This window comes from Tupaia chinensis, unplaced genomic scaffold (genome assembly GCF_000334495.1).
Source record: "Tupaia chinensis unplaced genomic scaffold, TupChi_1.0 Scaffold000173_1, whole genome shotgun sequence".
NCBI lineage: Eukaryota > Metazoa > Chordata > Mammalia > Scandentia > Tupaiidae > Tupaia > Tupaia belangeri.
Window position 1 is genome coordinate 1,732,185 of NW_006159648.1, and position 6,109 is coordinate 1,738,293.

At 39.2% G+C, this 6,109-nt stretch overlaps 1 protein-coding gene and 1 non-coding gene across 11 annotated transcripts in view; one reads left to right on the top strand and one right to left on the bottom strand.

Moving 5' to 3' along the window:
- Window positions 1-6,109, top strand: part of ADGRL3 (adhesion G protein-coupled receptor L3) — a 609,531-nt gene that overhangs the window by 344,603 nt on the left and 258,819 nt on the right. The window lies entirely within an intron of this gene.
- On the bottom strand, window positions 4,136-4,276 carry LOC114007429 (small nucleolar RNA SNORA67). Its single transcript, XR_003549059.1, has one exon. It is a non-coding gene; the product is annotated as a small nucleolar RNA SNORA67 (small nucleolar RNA).

Sequence of the window (6,109 nt, forward strand, 5' to 3'; positions counted from 1 at the left end):
CCTCATCTCTCTCCGGTCAAATTAAATGCTTAAATGCAAACAAACAAAAAAAAAAACAGTCAAAACCCTCATGCCAAGTACATGTGTGTGCGTGCCCGAAATCCCAAGAGGCGAATGGAGGAGAAGGGATTGTGGCAGAGCCATCCCCTGTGGGGGTGATTTCTCGCTTTCTGTCTCTGTCTCTCTAGCACGTACACACACACTGTAGCAAAAAAACTCTCTCAAGAAAACACACAAAAAAGATGCATATATGGGGCCAGCAGGTGGCATAGTAGTAACGTTGCTGGACTCTCACATGGCTGACCACAGTTCAAATCCTGGACTTGGCAGCTTGAAAATCACACTGGGTACATGTGCTTGCATACCCAAAATCCTAAGAGGAGAATGGAGGAGAAGGGATTGTGGTATAGCCTTCCTCTCAGAAAGTGATTTCTCCCTTTGCTTCTCTTCATTTCTCTTCAGTGAGCACACACACCCAATGACCAATAATCTTAAAAAAAAAAAAAAAAGAAGAAGAAGAAGATACATATTCTGTTATATAATATACCTCACAGATAAACCTAATATCTAATTCTTACTACAAAAGTTGAATCATAAACACTGTTCGAGTAATGAATGAAGTTTTATCACAAGCAATACCATAACGATCCTTTATCTTGAAGGAATGATACAAAGATGCTGACTCTGCTTAATTTCCTCTCTCGGTTATTTTCTGTGGTAGAGAAGAGAACAGGGTTGGCTTAACTGAAGGAAAAGTGGAGAGCTCTGCCCGTAACTGAACTTGCATTTGTTTGCACATAAGTGCCTAGAGCACGTGAATGATCTTTAAAGAAATCCGAGTTGAATGCTAGTGAGGCTAACACAAAAGTATTCTTCAGAATTACTTCATATAAAGAGTTCTAGTAGAAAGTGATTTTCTATTTAGGAAAATGGTAAGAAGGATGGATTGGGAGAAGTGGAAGAAAGTGGTTAGTGCTGAAGTAGTTAAAAGATCATAGCCTGTAGTGGTTTTAGATGAGCATTGCTATCCATTGTATTCTATGTTTTCATATCATTGTTAAGTTTGTAGTTACGGCCATTTATTTATTTATTTATTTAGAAGTTTTTCCTATAGGGTGTGTGTGCTCACCAAAAAGACAGAGACGGAGAGACAGAAAGCGAGAAATCACCCCCCCCCCAGGGGGGATGGCCACGCTGAAATCCCTTCTCCTCCATTCTCCTCTCGGGATCTTGGGCACGCACGCACACGCGCCCAGCGTGAGTTTAAGCCACCAGGTCTGGGACTCACACCGTGGTTGACTACATGAGAGTTCAGCGACATAGCCGTTATGCTAACTGCTAGTCTCCATAGTTTGGTCCTTTTTTATGTTTATTTTTGCTATAGGGCACATGCACTTGCCGGAGAGAGCTGAGGCAAGGGCAGGAGGCTGGTGAGAAAGCAGTCCTTTTCCTCTATTCTCCTATTTGGGTTTTGTCCACACTCACCTGAAGTGTTTTTCAAGCTGCCAGGTGTGGACTTGAACCGTGCTATTGGCCACAAAGGGTCTAGCCACCTTAACCACTTTACCACTGACATTCTTTATTAAAAGAAAAAAAATACATATTTTCGTGGTGGTTTTCTTCTTTATAATTGGCTTAATGGAAAGGGGTTTTTTCTTCTTTTTAAATTTGCCCATTGGCTGCTTTTGATTTCGTTCGTTTTGTAGATATGTGATAAATTATAGTTTGAAAAAAATCAAATCCATATTTTCATGTAATGGATGGCATAGGACAAGCTAACTTTTAAAAAAGATTTATTTATTTATTTATTTCAGTTTGTTGCTGTTTTTGCTTTGTTTCGTTTTTTAATTTGATCAGAGAGAAACAGAGAGATAGAGAAAGGGAAATTGAAAAAGCAAGCTGCCAGGTCCAGGACTCCAACTATAGTCGGCCATGTGGGAGTCCAATGCCTTAACTACCATGCCACCTCTATCCCCAATCTGACTCTTTTAAGAAAAGTAATTTTCATTTACATATCCTTTGTGTCTGGTAATCACACATTTTCTGTGGGCATTTTTTTTTTTTTTGAGCCCAAGCCTGAGGTAATTCTCATAAATCAGAAAGCATCTTCATTTATTAGTATTTCCTTTTACAAGGGACGCTACAGTGCTTGGCCACTGTTTCTGGACCCTCTATTCTTACATTGGATAGCTCTTTAATGTCATATATCCCAAATTCCCACAAAAGGCAAGCCACTAGCTAGTTCTCCTCCCCTTTTCTTTTTTTAATCTCTTACCTTCCTTAGTCTAGGTCTTCTCCTTTTTTTTTTCTCTCAAGTTTTGCCTAATAGAGCAACCATGAAAACAGTCCTAGCTCAAACTTTAAACTTAGACCTGCCAAGTGTGAAAATCCTTGGGCCTAAAATTGTTGATCTCAGGGGCTAGCCAGTGATATGGTGATTAAGGCAGTGGGATCCCATAGGATTTATCCCCCTGAGGGGTGATTTCTCACTTTCCCTCTCTTCCTCCATCTTTCTCAGGGATCACACATGCCTTCTAGCAAAATTAAAGAAGAAAAATAATTGTTTATCTCTACTAGACCTTTCCATTAAGCTGGAGGTTCACTTATGTATTTGCATATAAGTTATGTAGAACCTTAAATTTGCATAGATGTCTTTAGGCTTACAAATATTCTCAGGTGATTTTCAAGTCAAAATTATGGTAGCCTGTACCCTTAAGGAAGTTCTCGAATTTTCTATTCTCCACACCTTTTCACCTACCATTTACTATATGTGACCCAAAATCTTATGTCAGCAACCCATAGATAGTTGATAGAAGTTTTGAGAAAGTAATACAAGGAAAAAAAGGTTAAAAAATAGCAAAAATTTGTTTTTGGGAGAATGGTTCACACTTGAGAATAGCTTCTCTCTGAGAAGAAGGAACCTTAGCCATGAGATAATCTAACCCATGGAATAATTTTTATAGAATTGAAAGTAAAGATTTTATTATTGCATAAATTATTTGGTCGCTGGAAAAGTCACGATGCAATGTATAGAAAAACAGAAAAATTATGTCGTGACTTTCCCAACGAGCCAATAATAAAATTAATCATGAGAAAAAATAATCTTCATTGCTGCATAATTACTTGAATAGCGAAATCATTTGTACCTGCCTGGAGTTTTGTTCTCTTTATTCTGTGCTTGGGGCAGTTTCCAAGTCCTTTTATGCAGAATTTTGTTTTTTTTCAGAGAAATGTGGCTGGGATGGGGAGAACCTTGCGGTTCTGGAGGTGACTGGGCTAAGGAAATGGAATGAATTAGTGTTTTTTAGGGGAGTTGAGTGGGAGAGAAGAGATAGCAAGGTGTCAAGAGCAAAGAAAAGGGTGTCTAAAGTGTTCGTAGTTCCTTTTGCTTCCTAACTTGACATTTATTAATTGGATAAAAACAGAAAAAAGGAAGAAAAGAAAAAAGTGACAAGATGCCAATCCCTTGGCTCTCCTTTCTCTCTATCCTCTTCTTGCTCCTCAGCTTCCCAAGATTAAGGCCTGCCTAGAGCTGAGCAGTGGGACAGCTCCTCTCAGATGAGGTCAACAATGTTGAGGGCATCTCCTTCATGGTCACACTATAGGTCTTTATGTGTCAGGAGTCCTTTTGTCATCTTCTGTCACCATGACAGCCAGACCCTTGTAGCTAAAATCTCCATCTTGACCAACTGTATTAATACAGTTTTCTCTGTTAGTGGGATTGTCATAGTTGATGACTAAAGAATTTGGTGTGCCTCAATGCCTCTGGCCTCTACCGAGAACAGTAACTAAAACATGTAAATTATAAGGGGATAGAGACCAGCAGATGATGTAATGGCTGTGTTGCTGGACTCCCATGTAGTTGACCACAGTTCGAGTCCCGGACCTGGTGACTTAAACTCATGCTGGGCACATGTGCGTGCGTGCCCAAGATCCCAAGAGGAGAATGGAGGAGAAGGGATTGTGGTGTGGCCAGTTGCTTTCTTTCTCTCTATCTCTCTCTTTCTGGCAAGTGCATGCACCCTATAGCAAAAACCTCTCTAAAAAAAAAAAAAAAAAAATAGAAGGAGATACAATCTATGTCGTATGTGAGCAAAAAGAGGATGTAATTTGTGTACAAAAGGGATTTAAGTATACATGTAAGCAACCCAAGAAGGCAATGGAAATAAGCATCTCCTGAACCCTAGAAACCTTTAGCATGCCGGATTTTATTGCAAGTTGCTACTTTCCAGAGAGGGGAACTGCTTGACCTGTGGGAGTAGAAGTCACCTGGGGTTGGTTTTCACCTTTAACTGCCTAGGTTTTATCTCCTCCGCTTATGTCTGCACACATTGTTATAATACATGTCCAGGGGGCAGAGGAGGACCTGGGAAGAGGCCAGCAGGGATGGAGATCGATGGCTGAAATTTGGCTTTAGTTGTCCTCTCTATGAGCCAGCAGGGTTGACACCCTGGGTATTTTGCAATCATTTGTTTAATTAGCTTAAACTCCTAAGGGAAAATTTCATGAAATGGCAAACTTGCAAAGCCTAATTTAAATCTGTTATTCTATGTATGACAAAATTTCATAATTCAGAGACGGTTTAAAAAAAAAAAAGCACCAATGAATGAATCCCGTCTAAACCTTCCAGTACCAAAAGCAGTATACATTACAGACACATAAAAACAAATAATATGGGTTAAAATATTATTCACATGAGACAACATAGGTAAATATTTGCAAGTGGCTAAAACAATCATATTTTTCAGTGGGAGGTTTTAAACAATTCTTCTGTTTTCTCCCTTTCTTTTTTCCCTGTGGATTTTCCCACATAGATACATGTATAATCCAGTTTACATTGTTATTGTCTAATAATTTTTGAAGTTTATTTACTTATTTCTTCCATGAGTGAGAGAGAGAGAAGCAGTACTCCCAACAGGGTCTTACTGCCGTGATCCACCCCCAGTCTCAGCCACCCCCAGATCACAGATGCATATCTACCTAACATACTTAGGAAAGTCTTAGGATGTGAACCCAGTACTTTCCCATGTGGGTTGGCCTAACTGAGCATTGGGCTTCCCTATGGTGTCACCATCCAGCTTCTTGTCTAATAATATATATTTTTTTAAATTTTCAAGATATTTAATCGTTTTGGGGACAATTATAGAGATTCCTCTAAAAACTATAAAATGTTATCATTCTGTGTTGGTGCTTTTAGTTAGATTTAGGAAGCTGGCTGATAGAAAAGGCCCATGAGCCCAGGTTTCTTCTTGGGTATAGACCCAAAGACAGCTGTGAACTGTGAGTCATCCTCCCCTGGGAGAAAAACCATCTGGTTGATGCTTTCCCCTTCTCAGGTGTTTTTTTGCTGAGAAAAAAAAAAAATCAGCTCTATCATTTGTAAAATCAAAATCTTATTAATGAATTGATTCCAGATGAATAAAATTCATTAGGTTTGCAATCATCTTAGGGCTCGAAAGCATGAGTTGACTTGAAAGCAACTTGTGTTGTATATGAAGCTGCATCATTTGCTATTTTCAGTGACTGATGACTTTAGTATAATTTTATAAAAGATCAGCTAAATGGAGCCTTCTAGTCATGAATGCATATAGTCTACACTGAAGATGATAGTTTATATACTGGAAATCGGAAACAGGTGTTGTAACACTGGTTCTTTAAGGGCTGTGGCAAATTGCTTTCAGTAGTAGGCTATGAGGAAACACATGTAAGAAAAGAAAAAGAGCAACTTATAATCCTTGCAGTTATTACATCCTCTGTACTATATTGAGAGACTTCAATGGAAACAGGGTATAAAGAGTATCGAGGGATTGAATCTTTTAAAATGTGTATCTAGCTTGGAAAGGTATGATAGGAGAGAGACACTGATTCATTTTCTTGTAACATGTCATAGGGTGCATGTGCTTGCCAGAGAGATAGAAAGAAAAAGAGAGGGAAAGTGAGAAAGCATGCTCCCCACTCCCCAGGAAGGATAGCCATGTTGTAATCCCTTCTCCTTTATTCTCTTGGGATTTTGGACATTCACACACATGAGATTGGCATGCTTTTCAAGCTGCTCAGTCCAGGATTCAAACCCTGAAGTCAGCTATGTGGTGTCCAGCTGCTTTATATA